At 40.2% G+C, this 19,586-nt stretch overlaps 1 long non-coding RNA gene across 1 annotated transcript; it reads right to left on the bottom strand.

Moving 5' to 3' along the window:
- Positions 1–825: 825 nt before the first annotated feature.
- LOC101465770 (uncharacterized) lies at positions 826–17,122 on the bottom strand. The gene is made up of 3 exons (XR_191358.3): positions 16,913–17,122; positions 4,756–4,818; positions 826–2,381 (listed from the first exon to the last, which is right to left on the bottom strand). It is a non-coding gene; the product is annotated as an uncharacterized LOC101465770 (long non-coding RNA).
- Positions 17,123–19,586: the final 2,464 nt, after the last annotated feature.

Here is a 19,586-nt window from a genome sequence, read left to right as displayed (position 1 = left end):
GTCTCAAAATAAACTCGGGTGACAGAACAAAAGAGCAGTGAAAATATGTTTTGAGGGGGTGGTTCACACATTAAAATCAACACATTTCATTTGCCTCTTTTTAGAAAAAATAAAACCAAAATATTGAAAAGCTAAGTAAAATGTAAAGAAAAGGTGAATGAAATGAAAATAACGCAAAGACAATATATAAACTGTTGAAACAGGTATTTATAAATCTATTTACTTCTTTCTTAAGGTCATGATTTTTAGTTTAAGTGTTAAGTTTTTAATGAAACGCATTTCAAAATAGCAAAAAAAGACACAAAACAAAAACCTGGTGGAACATCTCACAGCTAATACGGTTAATTAGCAAAACAACCTGATATATATATAAAAAAAGAGTCCCAGGGAGCAAGAGGTTTTCAGAAGCAAAGATGAGGTCCAAGCCTATTAAAAGTAATGATTGCCAATGGAAAAGTGAAGATTTCTCGTTTGAGGTGCACGGTATGGTTAAAAGATTCCGAGAATCAAGAATTCCCTAAGTGCAAGAAACAAATCTGAACAGCAAGTCTTTAAACCCGCAGATGGTGCTTTAGTATAAAAAGAAACCCAGTTCTATCACTGTAAATCACTACATGACCTCAGAAACACATCTGTCATGTGAACATCATTTTCACCACATCCACAAATGGAAGTCAGAACCTTTCTATGCAAAAAATATCCTCTGTTTGTTCTTTCTTTCTTTCTTTCTTTCTTTCTTTCTTTCTTTCTTTCTTTCTTTCTTTCTTTCTTTCTTTCTTTCTTTCTTTCTTTCTTTCTTTCTTTCTTTCTTTCTTTCTTTCTTTCTTTCTTTTTCTTTAAGAAATCATGGACACCATGTTTTTAAAGCAAATGACAAAAGACACCACCCAGGTTTTTATCAGCACACATTTCAAAAGCTAGAATTTGTGATGGTACGGGGTGCATTAGTGAACACAGCATGAGTAACTTGCACATCTGTGAACCACCATTGATACAGGTTAGGAGCAACATATGCCAAGCAGACATCTTCTTCAAGGAAAGCTGCATTTATTCCAGCTAAGGAAATATTTCTTCTTCGAAAATCTCATTCAATATACATCAAGATAGATTCACTGGCCACTTGATTAGGGACACCTGTTCAACTGCTTGTTAATGCAACTATCTAATCAGCCAGTCGCATGCCAGCAATTCCATCAATGTTGGCATGTAGACATGGTCAAGATGACCTGCTGAAGTTCAAAGCAAATATCAGAATGGGGAAGAAAGGTGATTTAAGGGACTTTGAACATGTTATGGTTGTTGGTGCCAGATGGGCTTACTGGAGTATTTCAGAAACTGCTGATCTGGTGGGATTTTCTCACAAAACCATCTTTAGGGTTTACAGAAAATGTCCAGTAAGCTGCAGGTGAAAAGACCTTGTTGGTGACAGAGGTCAAAGAAGAATGTCCAGACTGCTTTGAGTGTATAGAAAGGCAACAGTAAGTCAAATAACCACTCATTGAAAGCAAGGTACACAGAAAAGCATCTCTGAATGCACAATGTGTCTAACATTGAGGCCGATGGGCTTCAGCGCCTGAAGACCACACCAGGTGCCACCCCTGTTAGCTGAGAACAGTACATTATCTCTAGAATTTGCACAGGCTTACCAACATTGGACATGGAAGACAGGAAAGTTTACAGCACCTTGCTGATGCCACAAGGAGTTAGCAGCTATCAGTGGCCAACTCTTTGTGATAGTAGCACTGACATATTTGTCACCAATTCTATTAATTTTTTCTCCCCTGATTAAGTCATAAAAGCAGCATGAGACTGAAAAGGGAGCATGAAACAGATTTTAATAGAACAAATTATATCTGCAGTGACTGGTCATAGAAGCAAAAGCTTTTAAACCTCTGAGAACAGCATATTAATTAGCACCTGGAAATTTATTTATTTATTTAGTTATTTTATTTCATTTTTATTGTCTATGAAGATGTCGGTGTCAGTACACCGGGAAAAAACCTTGCACATGGCTCAGCAAACCAGATTGTTTACATAATGAATGTGCAGTATTTCATCCTGTGCGTGTGCTCCAAGGCTAAGCGCTCATTTCCACCCTTGATGATCACAGGCACCATTGATTGTAATGCTGACGAGCAGGCTAATACTGCCCGTGGCGTACAAAGGAATCTGGACATGTTTAAAGTTCTAACTTTCATGTTTTTTCATGCTGGTATGAAGGAGAATGCTGATGTTGGGGGCAGCTGGCTCTCATTAAGAAAACATGATGTCAAACAGAGGGGCTCGCTGGTGAAAGTCAAACGCTCTTCTGCTCCATCGTCGTTGTCATCTTTTGGCATATCCCAAAGACAGACAGACAGACAGATACTCCACCTGGTGAACTTAACACGTCAACACTGGTCAGTAAACTTTTACATACAGACCAGAAAAAAAAGAATAAGGCTGTTAAAAATTTACAGTCTAAAGTATAAAGCTAAAAGTCAGCATGTCTCAATATACAAAATAGTAATTCATGTTCTCCTCAACCTAATAGGTCATGTATTTTTAATTTTGTAATTTTCTTTCACTCTTTATGAGACATTTATAAAACATGCTTGACTAATTGCTTCATAAACATTTTAATACTTATTGAATAAACAATAAACACGTTTCAGCATAGAATCTTTTATCAAAGGTCTCTTAAGTTTTATAGTCCTTTTAGCAAAAGGCCTACTTTATTTTAATCTCTTTACTTATAATAGACCATAGTGTTGTGGTTTGCACAGTTGCCTAGCAGGCAAAAGATCACCAGTTTGTCTCTGGAAGGAGACTCAAATCCCTGTGGGGGTTGTGTCAGGAAGGGCATCCGGCATAAAAACCTCCCAGTTTAAACATACTGAGCTACCTGCTGTGGCAACCTACTGTGTATAAGGGAGCAGCTTAAATGTAATAGAAATTTTTTGTTGATTAGATAAAACATTTTTTATTAGTTGCTTACCCTCTCTTAATCCATAAACTCTACATGTGTAATTGTTTACAAGTCCTGTCACTAAACTTTCCAATAAACTATCAAGTTTGCCCAAACATTGGCCTTATTTTCCCTAAACAAGTGAAGATATGAATGATGAATTACACTGTTAGCTAAAACTTGTGAAACCTTCATAAACTCATTAACAAGGCATGCAAGCAACACCCAGCGCTTTCATTTCTTCAGTTTACAACCCCAGTTAAGACTGACCATTTCCTGCACCTCAGCAAGCTTTGGAGGCACAGGCCGGTCTTGTTTGCCTCAGAGGGCGAGGACAGTGGTGAGCAGCTCAGGCTGATATATCTACAAAAGCTTCATTGTCATAGCAAAGAAGCCTTTGTTGGTGACTTCGATGGAAATATCTGGCACAGACTGTCTTCAACCTGCGCTGGGCGGATCTGGAATATTGCTGACGTCCTGGTCGTAAATCCCTTGTCTAAATGCACCATTACACGTGTGCTTTTTCAAGCCTGTTTGCAACATAAACAGTTCCGTTTGTGCTGAGGTGTTGAGTGGAGCCAAGATTTAGGTGAGCTGAGGGAGTTCTGTGATTCACTGTCAGGACGCTGTGCCTGCGCAGCCTGCAACACGTTTATGACGCTCAAGAGGGGCAAAAAAACATATGGTGTACATGTTAGGAAGGTTTTCACCGCATAGCTTAACAAGAGATGATCTCTCTTTTTCCACGCTTTGATGGTAAGTGCCTGTTAACCACGTCCCACCTTTGGGATAAATGACATTATCAGCTACTTAGCTGATACTTTTTGGGACGATCTGCTTTTCATCGCTTATAACGAAACCCTACGGCATGTTTTCCAAGCTCACTTTACTCCAGGACTCTTATATTAATGTGTGCTGCCTGGAACACACTCACGTGTTATTTTAGAGCTCGATTTTTTTGATTCCATATTATCCTACTCAACATAACTCAAGCCGAATCATCTGGCGAAACACCTCAAAGATACGACTCTTGCAAAACCACATGGATCGTCCCTGGAGTTTGACCCGCAGTTCACACATGAACACGCTGCGGTTGTCATTCATGCGTGCTAAAGAAAACAAACATGTTCCTTCTTTCAATTCATAAATAATTTACTGCTCCATATAATTTGTGCCATGTTTACCATCACTCCCTCCTCTCACATCTGGGATTGGATGATATTGCCAAAGATCTCGCTGAGCACAGTTCGTCTCTGCGCTCATCTCTTCTCATACTCTTAGCCCTTAAAAGCAAAGCTCCAAAGACAATGAAATATTGTGCAGATCTGATTGGAAACAGCCTCCATAATGTGAGTTTAGCAATCTCCTTATGTCATTCCACTTTTCAAATAGACCGTTTGAAACATCACAGTAATTTGATTAAAATGGATTGACAGCCTGGTGAGTTACTGTCAGTGAGCCAGTGGGAAAAGAGTGTTTCTGATTTCTCCTGAGGAGAATCCTTCACCTCCCCAGAAGTTCTTTTAATATAAGGGCAGTGCCTTTCATCTGCTCCTCGGAGCGAGGCTCTTAATGCGTTGCAGATTCTTTTCAACTCTGACAATCTTTTACCATCATCTTTTTAGTGGGTTTCTGCATAACATTTCAATTAATATCACATGAAAGTGAAAATATTACCCTGCAACGAAGTCAGTGTAATGTCTGATAATGAATACGCTCATTCCCATTCGTGGGAAAATAACCAGTGAAGAAACTGCAGAATTTCAAAGCAAAGTGTAGCCGATTATACTGTAAATGTATTTACTTACTTTGCAAAACATCAGAAGCTCTTCAGTATTTGCCTTCTTGCTTAGAAGAAACCGACTGAAAGCCTGGAAATAGTAAGAAACAATAAGAAAAGATATGATGATTAATGAGCTTAGCATTGATATATTAGCTCTGTTGCTAGCTACCTTGGCTAGCTTTTAACCTCGCTATCACTTTTTATGCTATGTTAGGATTAATATCTCCTTTCTTTTGCTTTACATATAGTTGCATTGATCCTTCTATTTAGCTCTTGACAACAAAGCGGGCAGGTGTATTCCCAAGATGTTTAACTATGGCTTTGATCAGTGTGTTTAGTGCAATGTTCCTCTGGTCATTGGTCCCACTGCTGTGTTGGCAAAGTCTGGCGTTCTCATTCCTATAAAACCAAAACAGCCATTTGTTACAGGATACAACGCTGTGATCTTTGATTAACCCAATTAGCATGAATAAAGATGAGGAAGTAATAATTTCTAAAGATAATACACAAAGTAAACATGATGTTAACCAAGCACTGCCGTGGTTGCTGTAAAAATCCCAGTCCTCTGGCCTCTCGCTGCACGATCTGTCTTTCATAGACGACCGGCGCTGACTGCCAAGAACAGCACTCTGGCTGATGTGCCTGGCTCTTGTTAACAGAGGATAGGTTTGTGTCAAGCACAGCTTCTCAGCAGGCAGAGCCAGTTGTTGTTGTGGTTAAAAAAGATTGTGGGAGCATTGTGCAATCGCTCACTGACAGAGATGTCGGGCCGCTATAAATGACACACCTCCGACCAACTGATCCTCTGCCAGCGTGACTCATCTTTTTCTCATGGTGGAGGCCTGACAGAATGCCTTTGAACAGGTGTCCAAAGCTGTTGTTTTCCTTTCTCATCACTATCATCATCATTTTTTTTTACATTGTTATTTGTGTATCTGATTTCATCTCCTTTCTCTGTATCCACACACACCCACGCACGAAAACAGTTTCAATTGAACTTTTCGAATAAAAAAGAAACACTGCTAGCCCTCAGTATTTATCATGGCTGAAATGTGCTTGGAGACAAAGTGCCTTTGAATTTGAGCCTATTCAACATACTTCATGAAAAAATATTGAATTAGATGTTTCATACCGCCTACAGTTTTTTTTTCGCAAGACAACGGGGGTTATATTTCCTTATTGGGATTATTCCTCTGTATTCTGATCCTTATTCAATGGACTTAAACTTTCTTCCAAGCTCAGTGTCACTGAATAACTATCCAGCAACTTTTCACTCTTGAAAGTCTGCCAGCCATTGAGGGGCTGTTTTTAATTGACTGATCGTCCACATGGTTGGAATATTCACGGGCATTGCCACGGGCAAAATTTCTTCTCATCAGAAGCTGCTGGTTGAGCATCTCAGATCTGAAGCCAGTAATTGAATAGATGAGGTTTTGATTGATGCTTAGAGGAAGTCCCTTTCCTATTTAAATATTCATGGCTTTGTAGCCTAAGGGTGAGACGGGAATCCAAAGCAAACCTGTGCACAACAATAGCAGCTCAGAGTTCCTTCTGTCTGCTTCTCATTACAGTAAACACACTTTAGAGCTACCATCCCTCTCCACATTCCTGCTCTCCGCTCCAGTGGGCTCCACCTAACAGAAGGTATTTGGCCTCTGAAGGCAAATCTAAATGTGCAGGATAAATTTTTTTTTTTTAAAAGACAAATTACCCATCATCTTATTATTTCACCACATAAATATCCCCAGAAAAACATGTATCATTCAATTTACTGAATTTCACAAGACACAATGCTTTGGTTTTTTTTTCTAGCAGAGCTTAGATTAAAAGTGACCATAATGCTGCAACGGCTGAAACATGCAATTCATGTTAAAGGTGTTTCCTTTGGCGCCATGTCTCTACTGCTAATGCACTCTTGGTCTCTGATTCCCAGTCAAGTCAATCAGATCATGCATGTTCCCTCCACAGCACAAACTGCCATGGACTCCCTGCGCCAAAAATATCTCTTACCATGAACCATCCGCACACAAAAAAAAGCCGCATTATTCATGATTCAATCTGTGGTTTGGAACAAATCTCCACTATTATAACACAGGAGGAATAGCTTTAACAAATTGTAACAACCTGTATTAGCATTTGATGGCATCCAAAAGATACATATTTTTCTTCTTGCCTGTGGTGCTATTTATACATCTACGGATGAATGTGGTGTGAGTTTCTCAGTTATTAAGCTGTGGAAGATTTGATCAAGATTTACATGCATAAACCAGCAAAAGAAAACAACCAAACAAATAAAAGTAATCCACAAACCTTGTTGCTGGTGGTTTAATGTAGGCTATCAAACTACACCAGCCAACCATAGCACAGTGCAGAAGGAAGCACATATACCCATGACAAGACGCCTGTGCTAATGACAGCGTGACAGGATGTAACATTTAATGGTATCCCCCTGAGGTTAGATGTCATTTTAGCACCACACTTTCTTTTCTTGGTGGGTGTACATTACTGTGCAAGTCTTGAGCCACCCCGAATTTCTTTATATTTTGCTTCTAAAAATGCCATAGATTACACAGTTTGAGCAGGATAGTACTTTTGCACCAGTATCATGAGTCCCAAAGAGCTATTAGCTAAAAACTTTGCATATCTCAACATGTTGTGCAATGTGTCCTCAAAAAATCAGAGGAAGCTAAACAAGAAAATTTGTATTCCTAAAAATAAAACATCTATATCAAAGTAGTCATACAGGACCTGGACTATTTAAGTTCTTCAGCCCATCCATCTACTGTTTGCTGAGGACTCATTAGACATGATCTCAGTAGAGGGGATGCTGAGGTATGCCAAATTACACAAGAACTGGACAGAAAATCAGTCACAACAGTTCTTTTGGAGGGGGGATGTTTGGAGGTCAGGAAAGAGGTACAACATTGAGTGCTTACATTCATGGTTTGGAACTGGATTTCAACCAGAGTTGGGGACCTTGTCAAAATTAATGTTATTATGAACACAGAGAAGTAGGATCACATTTTGATCCACCCTGCAATACCACCTGGAAAGGGTCTCATTGGCAATAACTTCATTTTTCAGCATGACAATGATCCCAAACACACTTCAAATGCAGGAAAAGCATACCTGGATCAAAAAACACACAATATAACACTATCAGAGCCTGGACCAAACACTATTATTATTATTATTGTTGAAGTAGTGTGGGGTCAAGGCAGCCAGCATTCAAAGTAAAGCTTTGAAATGCCCTTCAAAGACCCGAGAGAACTATTTCTGAAGGCTATTTAAAGAAATGACAAGAAAGCTTACCTAAGAGAGATCGGGCTGTGTTGAAGAATAAAGCTGGTCATACCAAATATTGACTTTCAAGCTCTTTAGAATTGTGCAAACTTTTGCCTTAAATACCGTATTTCCATGTATGTTTGGCCACATTTCAGTGAAACACTGCACTTGCTTCCCATTTTCTAGCAAAATATTTTTTTTAAATGAGGGGTTGCTCAAGACTTTTACACAACACTGTATTTTTAGAACTTACACCAGACAAAAATAAAAACTGGAATTTGCGAGCTGTCTCCTAAGCATACTTGTGTAATCTAATTTCAAACTGAAACAGATAAAATAATGTTCAAAAGAAATCAGATATATTATTATTCAGCAGGTGTCCTGCAAAATATTGGTGTTAAAACGGATAACGATCAAACACTGTTTATCATTTCATCCCAAGCAATCTCAGAAAAACATTATCAGAGGTAAAATTACAAATTTCAGTATCACAGCACTCAAACCATTAACCAACCATCCTCAAAATATGAGCTGCCAACAAATCAAGACTGTCTTTCCAAGAAAACATCTCCTGACCTAAAAAAAAAAGATGCCTTATTAGTCCAGTAAAATCCCAGCACATTGTCACGTGCAGAATACTGGGTGTCTTGCATATTTTAATCGCTCGTATTAAATTGGGTCTATGACTGTCAGCTTGCAGCGATATAAAAATACACCACAGTCTAGCGAGATTCTGAAAAGTAGAAGGAAAAAAAAATAAAAGTCAGTTGGAAATAAATCCACCGATTTATAAGCCAACAAACACAGACACAATCTGGGTTGGAGTGAAAGAAGCCCTCGTTGGGAAAACAAGGGGCCATGAATTGTCTGCAGAAGTGTTTTCTGCATGGAATATCTCTTTTCTTTTCACAAACACATTTTCATTCGAGGATTTAATTAAGTGGGTTCGTTTGAGGAGTACTGGGACGCAGCAGAATAATAAAAGCTCTGTCGTACGGCCAAGAGTCAAACAGCATGCTGCTAAATAAACTTCTCACATTTCTGTCATCTAACTTTTCCTTTTTTCGCCATTATGTATAGTTTGTCTGCAGATTTTAACTGATGACTTCTGTAGATATTTTATTTTTTAATGGTCTTTTTTTCTCTCACTGTGCCTGTGCCTTAGCCTAGCATGACAAGTAAGATCAGTGAAAAATGTCACTTGACTACCAGCTGCAGCTTTGAAGTTAGAGACAAAGTGATATGAAACATAATATCCCCAGGGTCCCATTTAGTATTTGGCACAATAAACATTTGCCAAGTCCAATTGTGTGTGACTGATTCTGCTCATATAGGTCTGGCAAAAGAGTCAGTAGTATTATAATTAAAATGACAGGTATTCAGGGAGATGAGTAGGTCTTTGAGGAGTAGGGATGATTTCATTATTCAGTCTCACTGACTCCAGAGAGCACAGATTGCATTGCACACACCACAGAGACTATATTACAGTAAAGCAAGTCATGCTGTCGAACAAAATAAAATAAAGAGACATAATGAATTGGACTTCTTTTACATTTTTTTGCCTCCTGTTTATGAAATCATTCTATTATTTTCACAACATATTTCCTCCTTTTCCCCCCAGAAAATAATCACCACAAGGTCTTTTTTGGAACTGTTCTGGAGATGTAAATCATACAAGATCTTCATCAGCAGAGTTGTCGTGGAATTGCAGCTGTGCAAATTCTCGTTTTCCCCACTAGAATACAATTTAAATCAGAGGTGTGCGCATGGAGGAAAAAATGCATCATAAAACATAATACATTTTATTTGAGCTGGGTAGAAAGCATCAGAACAATTCGATTTTATCATTAAATCTAGATATGAAAAGGAGAAAATGAAGTAAGACATTTCATCAAGCCTTATCTTAGCGTGATAATGACAAACTTGCTTCTTGGAATTTAGAGTTTGGAGTTCTCCTCCAAGAAAAGAAAAAAGAAGAAAAATCGTTCTTGTGACTGAGCACATTTTTTAATCATTCTCCAAAGCCCACGCTTCAGCCACTTATTATATCACAGCTAAAATGTTCTGATTTATTACATCTTCGAATTTCACAATCTGAGGACAAATTGGTCTCCTCAAAAATGCATGAACATGGCTGAGAAGCACCACATGAGATGAAAATGCATTCCCGATGTTGCAACATGAGAGAATGCGGGCACGATGGTGTCACTGCTGATTAGAGGAGATGGCATGTTTTACGACCTGCAATACTGTTACTAATTAGCGGACACTTGATATGGTGCGTTTCATTAGAGGGAGACACAAGCTCTGAAACCCACAGTGTCATTTCTGTCGGTTCAGTTGCTGTAGCTCAAGGTGAAAGAGACACATGGCCCACAGAGTAAATGGGATAAGCATCTCTTCTAACAAGAGGAACAAAAGCGTTGGGAGACGGAATAAGCCTTCATGGCAAAACACTCATAAAGAGGCATGAACTGGCAAGTCCTCGATCTCCACATCTTGAGAAATAATCACTCCCTTCTGGATGTGTTTATGAGGGCAGAGGGGCCTGTGCTATGACGCCTGTACAATATACTGAAGAAGAAGCATGCAATGCAGCTGATCTGAGCCTTGGACTCCTGCAAAAGGGCATGCCTGAAGTGACACTGTGCTGTTGTTTTTGACAGACATGATTTCTGTGTTATGTCACAGAGATGAATGCATTTACAGTCTACTAAAGGGTGAAGGCAAAATAATTACAGTGAGCCAGTGTGTGAATAAACCAAAAGCACCATGCACTGTTTCACTTTACAGCTATAGCTTTGTAACAGTAGGTGTCCACATTTTTTTAGTACAAATACAAAGAGAGAGAGAGAGCGAGAAATGAAGGAAGCAGGTATAGTAGTGGCCAGAGTTTACATCTGCTTATCGTGGGCAAACATCTCATGGTAATTTGGGGCTTTTACTGATTTCTTTGAACTGCTGTCTTTCCAGTGTGGGATGATTGTACAGCACACACCTTTAATGGCATTAAAAACACAAACTGGGTGCACAGGTTTGAATTTTTTGAGGGAATTTTCTCTGATCCACACTGGATCAAAAGTATACATACAGACTCAAATATATGCATACCCTCATATAAATGTTTTAATAAGTGATGCTGAAAGATCTACAAAAATGTTCAATTTGGCAAGGCCAAGGCCTATTAACTTCTCATTATTGATCATGATTGACTACAACTGGTAGTTTCTTTGTTTAATACAAAACTAATTTATTTTGTAGCATTCATTGAATTGACCAATAATCAGAACAATAGGAAAGGAAGGAACTCAGGAAGGTTATTTAGATAGGTCACCACTTTTCCAAGGTACCACTTTTCCAAGAAGCCACAAACTAAGAGGAAATCGGATGTTCAGGAAAAACCCAGAAACCCCAAAGCTCAAGCCTGCCATGAACTGGAAACTGCTGGAACACCAGCATCGCTGTCACCAGTGACATTGCTGTGGACTAAGACGGTGCTGACCAAGAAAGAATCCCCTGCTGCCCACATAGATGAAATAGATGAGGCCATAAATGAAACAAATATTGAGCTATATGGCTACAATGACAAAAGGTTTGCTGGATGAGTAAAAGTGAGACTTTCACACCTGAGAATGCTGTAAAACATGGTGGTGGTACCATCATGCCCCGGGTCTGATTCCCTACCTGTGGGACTGGTACGCAAAGTGGATGGAATAATGAAGAAGTGGGGCTATCTCCAAATTCTTCAACAGCTAAAAAGCTGAAACTTGAACAGAGTTGGGTGTTCCAACAGGACAGTGATGCCAAACACTCAAAACTCAAAACAGGTTTTGGAATGTATAAAACAGGCTAATATCAAAGAGTGATCAAATATTCAGAAGTTTGTTCACGGCTACTAAAAGCATCTGGTTGAGGTGCAACTTGCTAAGGGACATTTTACCTGCTATTAGTGGATGTGTTTGAACCCTGTCTGGATTAGAGAAGATTTTAAGTCACTGAAGATCTATGCTGTACAAGTATTCCACCCTGGGAGAAGAAAAAAGTCTAATGGAATCACTAATAGCTTCAAAATTATCATGACATCCATCCCTGTGATGAGTTAATGAAAACAACTTTAAATTTGCACAAAAAAATCATATCCAAGATTTGCAGTAAAAGAAAAAAAAACATATTTGTCCCTTGGCACATACTTATTGTTAAGTCCAAGGAAAAGAAGAGGTGAGTTGAGTCCAGCTCCTCTGTGACTGCAGCAGATTCCAGTGAAAGCTCTGATTCAAATGACTAGAGCTTTGCTCAGGGTCATGGATTCTGGACATCAAGCTGCATGCAATCACCGCTTAAAACAGCACCAAACACATGTTTTTCTAAAGGAGACCAGTGACAGGTAGAAATTTTTCAATCAGGGTCCCCAGACTGAAGCAAGGTTCTAGAAAAGAGTATATTTGTAAAATTAGCAAAAGGGTAGGAAAATTTAAATTGTAAGCCCCAGTTCTTGGCAATGCTGAACTATATTTTATAAATAGCAGCATTATTGTTTTGCTGCTATTGTGGCAATTTTTCATGTCTTTGTTCCATTCTCTTTTTTGGTCATTTTCCATGTTTTTCCCTTGTTTGTCTTCATTTGATTGACTTTCCAACAAGAAGCTTCAAGTGCCACTTCAAACAGACGTATGCCTGTTTGGTCATCCATCCATGATACTAATAAAACAACTACCGTGCCATCTCCTCCTTCATCGCTTAAAACAGAGAGGGAGACAGCACCACAATGCTGTGGAATGTTGGGATTAAAACCACAATCTGTTGACTTTACAATGAAATTATATGGACACAGATTTTCAAAGCATGACATGTTGCAAAACAAGAAAGAATCTGTAAAATACTTCAGCGGGTATGAGGTATGTCATGTGAGCAGCAGTTACCACAGGATTAGGAGAGGGTGGATTTATTCTCCAGTGGAGGTTAGAATAATTCCTTGTCAAATCCAGGGATGTGTATATTTTGTCCACCCTTTCTAAAACAGCTCGTTCAAGCTGATGGATATGGTAGGAGCGCATGACATGCAGAGGATTTTCTATTCTCTTTTATGATCGCTATGGCATTGTTTTCCATCTGAGCCCCTCTCAGCCTCTAGGGAAGCCAGGCATGTGTTTATTTGTCAGGAGCCCATTTGTAATAGATCCATATTTCAAAACAAAAGCAACCCATCAAAGTGTTTATTTTAATCGGTACGTCCTAGTCAGGAAAGCAATCGTGTTACAATGAGGAAATGAGTTTTGAAACATGAAAGAACAAAAGAAAAGTAAGGATTTTCTGACACCTGATACAGTGGAATATGAATTAGGATCCATTTAGGGGATAACTGGCTCATATAAAAACAAGTATAACTGATTAGTCTGTATCCAGACTGGTTTTAGGAATTGAAGCCTCCATACATGATATGAAGATTACTTTTTAATTTACTTTTCTTGCAGTCGGATTTACGTTTGGATCAGGAGAATTCCTCTGAGAATTTGATCAGAAGAGTTGCATTAACCTTGTTCTAGACGAGGAGGGCTTTACGTGCTGCTGCCAGCTTGTTAAAAAGTGAGGGAGAATGTCAAGGAAAGGAACACGTGGATATACTATTCCCAGTGGAACCGCCCAGACTTTAAGAGACGAATGTGCTCCATTTTTTTTATTAATGGCTTTTGCTATCAATATATTTTTATTAAATATGAAAAGTTCTCTAACAAACAGTGCCAGTGACCTGAAATGCCATAAAATTTCCTGGAACACAACTCGGAAGTGAAATAAAACTGTGTTTGCTATTGCTGGTTCAGAGTCTGTGCTGTTGTTCAAAGGTGTCTTTGACTTCGTTACCTGAACTGGTGCCAAAGCAAAGCTAAGATTTTGATTTATTTCCTACATATGACCTTTGCATAATATATTAAAGGGCTGTTACAAATAGATCTTCCATTTTAGCCAACGTTACGCAAGTGGAGCAACAGCAGAGCCCGAATGGAAGCTGGGGCAGGACGCCACACTATGTACTGTAATGGAATCCAGGTTATGACCTATTTTTGTTTATATTCACCTTTGCATGCCATGTCTGCAGCAGTTCCTTTGCTGACATTTATGAGGCCTGTGATGAATGTGAATGGCTGTTGCAACTTTTGTCTTCTGCAGAGAAGGGCCTAATGTTAGTCTGTCTAGTGTCTGTACCAACCACAAAGCAGCCTGACCTGTGCAAACCTGGGGACATGGCATCCAGATTTCCATCTCCAGCTGCCTTGTAGAACCACAGGACTACTTCCTCCACTTAGTTTCCTAATTTATCAGCCACCCCCTCCCTCATCACACACAGTGATCCCCATAACCAAAACCTCTCCTTTGATATTGAAAAACCAGAGTTCGTCACTTCCCCCACTTCCTATCACACTGAGGCAAATGACATTGACGGTAATTATTTGCCGTGTGAAGGTGTTCTCTCGAGTTACTTCTGATCTGACTTTAATCGGAATCTAAAGGTGTGATCGCAAACAGGCCGAGAATGAGCCAAAATTTCACAGGGATATCTGTGGAACTCATTTATGCCGGTGCCTGGACTTTGCTTCGAGGTGTGGATGGGAAACGAGAAATAACATTTAGCGGCTGCAGCTGAGAGTAGATCTATCACTCTGCCAACTGTGCTCTCTCATCCCTCCTTGGGCTCGGATGAGAGCTTTAACCTTGAGGGCAAGGCGGTGGTGAACATATGCAAGTAATTTGTACAGAATAAATAACAGGATGATCTTTTGACAGTCAGCGCAGCCGCTCTGGGCTTTATTATTGGCACACAGCTCTCTGGGGACAACAGTGCCAAGCTTCGAGGTGTCACTATGGAGACCTGGAGCTGCTTTTGATACTCATTACAGCTTAAGTGCTTAGTGGATGGAGCTCACACATCACTATATCATCGCAGGTTTTGCCAAAAAGAAATTTATATACAGAATTGTTATTAATAAGAGTTGATAATAAAAAAACCCCAATATGATTTAGAGGTTCTTTTACCGTACAGAGGTTAAAACATACGTGTGAAAATGCTCACTCAGTTAAACAAGACTTGACATTCACACACCATTACATATGATGGGTGGGGAGCTATTTGGGAAATGTCTAATACCATGTGAGAAGTGGATCAGTGGAAACAAACATCTCTTTCCTCCCCCACCTTTTTTTTTCCATTGATTGAATCATTCCTCTCGGCTATCAAAGCCAAGCGAAAATCTCATAGAAAGATAAACCTTAACACCAGATCAGTCATTCTCGTCACCGCGTCGGATGACCTCGCCAGCGCAGGTACAGATTATGGATCGGCTCATTTCCCGTATATGAGGCAAAAAACAGATGGATTGCATATTAAAAGACTTTAGACGTGCCAGTGGTCATTTATAAAAGCTTAAAAAGTGGGTTGGAGGTGACATTCTTTCAGGAAGGAGAAAGATTTAAAATGGCATGATTTCCCAAAGGCCTCAGTAACCAAATCTCACTTGGAGAGAAAACTCGGAGTGAAATATAACCATCATAGATTTGTGTGATTTGTTCTGTGTATGGATTCAGAAAAGTTCGGATCAGCGAGGGGTCTGTGCAATAAAACCTCAGCGTAGCTCAGGGTTGAGATTCTCATTGGATAATGTTGGCTACGGAGGACAAAAAAATAGCCCATTAGATAATTTAATTACCTGGACAATGGATGCATGAGTGTTTGCGATTAAATGCTCAATTCAGCCAGCATTTTGAATATTGATATGGATGTAATTCTTGCTGGAACCTCGCTCTGGCTCAGCGGTTGGAATGAAAACATTGCCTGATGCTTTACAGAGATTAATAACAACCACCACCGCACATTTACACTGGATAGATGGGAGAAGAACATTTTATCAGACATCTGTTCAACCCAACCAATCGGAGACACTTGGACCTGAAGCTCCCTCGCAGAACCAAATAAAGCCGTGAATTGTTGCTAACACTGAACAGTGACTCGTGGTGGACTGTCATCCAAGAATACCACATAAAACCAAATCATTCATATAAAGCTCTGCTGTCCCTGCGGCTTTGAGCTGGGCCTTCAGAGCTTATAAAGGGGATAGCAAAGCCCTTTAAGAGACTTTGTGGCCTCTGGGGTTAAGGTAACAGCTAATTGTTCTGCTCGGGTTCTGAAGATATTCGCAATGAGCTCATGAATCGAGCATGTAACTTATGCATCAAGCCACATCCTCTCATTCTTCTCATGCAGCATGCACCCTGTGATTTATGGCTGGACAGTGGCCTGTAGAGGTGTTGGATTCAATGAAATACAAGGGAGAACATCTGGAAAGCCCATTAGCTCCAAATCACAGCTTGAGCCACTTTGATAGTGAGATGCAAGCCTGGAATGGACATGCTGGTGCACACTGAGGGACACTGAGAATTTCTCATCGAACAGACATGAGAAGAGAGGGTTGTTCATATTTTAAGTAGCTCAATATTAATGGTCCTACTTAAAGCACCAGGTGAGCTAACAAGAGCCTTAAATGAGCCTCTTCCATGTGTTCCTAATGTCTCCCAGATGTGGAGTACTTCAGTCCTGTTGGCGTCCTTGGTTGGAAGCAAGAGCGCCTCCTAATCTGAAAAATGAAAAGGCCTTGATAGGATAAAGAATCCATTCTAAAGCTGCGTGACACAGCCAGTGTTACACAAGTCATTCTAGTCAAGGATAATTGGGTAAGGAGAGCATCGGCAGGGTGTGTCTGAACAAGGTACCTCTGCCTCCACTCATCTCAGGCCCGACATAAGACCGTGGGGAGGTGTGTTGAAATACAACCCTGTCACCATTCATCCTCACCCCCTCGGTGCAACAATGACTCGCATGCAGTCTGCTTTTCATTTAAGGGAATTACCTTTGGGAGGCCAGAAGACGTCTTCAAACTTGCTCTGTGTGTGTTCTTCTCATCCCTGCAGAGCTGTCTCATTAACACAGGCTTGGTTTAGCGTAGCCATCTCTGTCCTGCTGAAGCCTGCAGCCTGCCGAATGGAAGCTGAATGTAATGACTCACACACAGACACACACACTCACATTATAAAGATCCTGCACACCCTCCCCGGTTACAGCAGCACTCCTCCGGTCGTTGCAGCTTACACTGCCAGCCTCTCAAACGAGAGGACTGTGATACTGAGGCCACTTAAGGCTGAGAGTGAGAGAACAGAAGAGGCAGGAGGGAGAGCCGGGTGTTGTGTGAAGTAAAAAGAGTAGCACTGGATTAGTCTAAATTATGACTTTCATGAGATTTTGCGATGATGTGCGCAGCTTACCTAATGAGGTTTTTGACACGGTACATAAGTTCTTATTGCTTTGCAGTCTGAAGTCTGACCTGTTGTCTTAACTTCAGTTTGGAGTGGAACAGCTATTACTCTTTTCCTGTGTAAAACTTGTTTTACTGCCGCTGAAAAAGCCCTAATTAGTCAATCATCAGTAGGGTGGCTACTTCCTTAAGAGCACTTAAGAGTTCAGGCGTCGTCTCACCGGGGTGTGGCTCATATCATTTACATTTCATTAAAGCATGCTGCGAGACGTCACCGATTTCTCCAGTAAACCGTGAGTTTCCATGAAGCAAGCACATGGGTGGGTTTGGGGTGTGTGTGTGTGGGGGGGGGGGGGGGGGGGGGGGGGGGGGGGAACGTGTCACCCATCAGGAGCTGTCAGAGGATAGAATCCAGATCCTTGGCCAGGAGAGGCCAGGCCAGCCAGCTGTCACCTCGCTGACACTGGCTGAGACCATCCATCTGGCTGAGAGAGGCCCACCATGGGTGGGTGGAGAGAAACTCGCCAGATCCCAGACTGTATGCACATGAAGGTAGGAATGTACACATACAAGCAGACATTTTTTGTTAGCGCACAGACACGGGGACAAACATTTAAGGGCATTCATGCAAGCGCTCTTCTACGCGTGCACGCCTACGGGAACTTGCACAATGTGGCAGAGCTATTTTGAGTAATCACCAGCCACCAGCGCAATCTGTGCTGCTGTCCACATGAATCACTCCCTCACAGACAGATCCAGGAAATAGACGTGACACGCTGCCATCAAGCTGAACAGAGACAAATAAACAATTATAACATGTAGCGCTCACTTTCACATACAGCAACACCCTGTATCAGAGAGTGATTTTCAACAACAGGAGGTTGTTTTTTTTTTTTGTTCTGCACACCTATGCATCATTATAGCTTACTTTAAAGCTCCTCTGCTGGCGGTAATGATTGAACGAGTGGCAAGCTTCTTCTAATCCAAATTTAGACACGCTACAGTCGTAGATCTACCTCTTTGTTCGGTTTTTCCTGGAATTTTTAGTGCAGTAATTTGCTTGAGTAAAACATCTTTGCTACACATCGGATGAGAATGTAACTCATCTACCCTGGCACACCAAAATAAAAGGGATCACTGAAGTTGCCAGACATATGGAGAGCATTTGGAGATATTCAGATTCCCTGGCGACCACAGCAGAGACAGGAAGAGTGTTGTACATCTTGTTTTCGTAACAACTAATTTCAAAAACTTAAATGGCCGCAATTGTTCCCAAAATTCTTTTAACCAAAAGAAGCTTATGATTAATTTACTGTTTTCAATTTTTTTTTTAGTTTAAAATCAGTTTTGACTTGACATATACACGGATTTTGACTGAAAGGCGTATCATTGATGATTGCCTTTAGCATTCATAATGACAGCAATTTGAATCAGAGCTGGGTTTTTCAGTAAAGCTCCTTTTTTCTGTGAGGGAGAAAGAAAAAAAATCAATTGCCCAATACAGGGTTTATATGCCAGTCATCTCTTTAGCTTTTTATCTGCTGTACTGTAAAAATCTTGATTTTCAAGACCTTTAGATGTTTAGATTCTTATCCATCATGTAATACAGCATGGGAGACGTTTTTTGGCCCTAAATTCACCCTTGTAGCATGAAAAATACACAGAGAGAGTCATAAATATCTATTATCAGTGATATAAAGGACAAGGAGTTCAGCATCAAATAGTATGGATTCCGCAGAGGCCTGATCTCAGCTTCATTAAGTCAGTCTGGGATTACACGAAGAGAGAAAAGCAAGCGAGACAGCCTGAATCCACAGGAGAACTGAGGCAAGTTCTTGGAACAACTTACCTGCCAAGTAATTTTAAAGCAAAGTGCATCATGGAGAACCGGTGGTGTATTAAAGGCAAAGGGCAAACAGGCAAAATATTTATTTCATTATTTGCTTTCGCTGTCCTTTGTTTGAAGTTAACTGATAGATCAGACCTACAGCTTTACTTCACATGATGCTACAGTCAAAGCATCTGTTACATTTTTGTTTACTGTAGCACTGAATTTGTTGAATGATTGCTCCGAACGATGCTCCTTTATGTGAGGACTTCATTAGAGGGGCTCTGGTATTGTAGCAAACAGCAGGGTATGAAATGAAAGCTAAAACAGTATTAAAGTAGAAAAGTACAACATCAGACTAGCAGTGCTTACCCAGCGCTATAGCCCCTAGCACATTATTTCTAATAAGAGAGGTTATCAGCAAGAGTACAGTATATGACTATT

The sequence above is a fragment of the Maylandia zebra genome, linkage group LG16 (genome assembly GCF_041146795.1).
Source record: "Maylandia zebra isolate NMK-2024a linkage group LG16, Mzebra_GT3a, whole genome shotgun sequence".
NCBI classification, from domain to species: domain Eukaryota; kingdom Metazoa; phylum Chordata; class Actinopteri; order Cichliformes; family Cichlidae; genus Maylandia; species Maylandia zebra.
The sequence above is the reverse complement of the archived record's forward strand: the minus strand, read 5'-3'. Positions and strand labels throughout refer to the sequence as shown.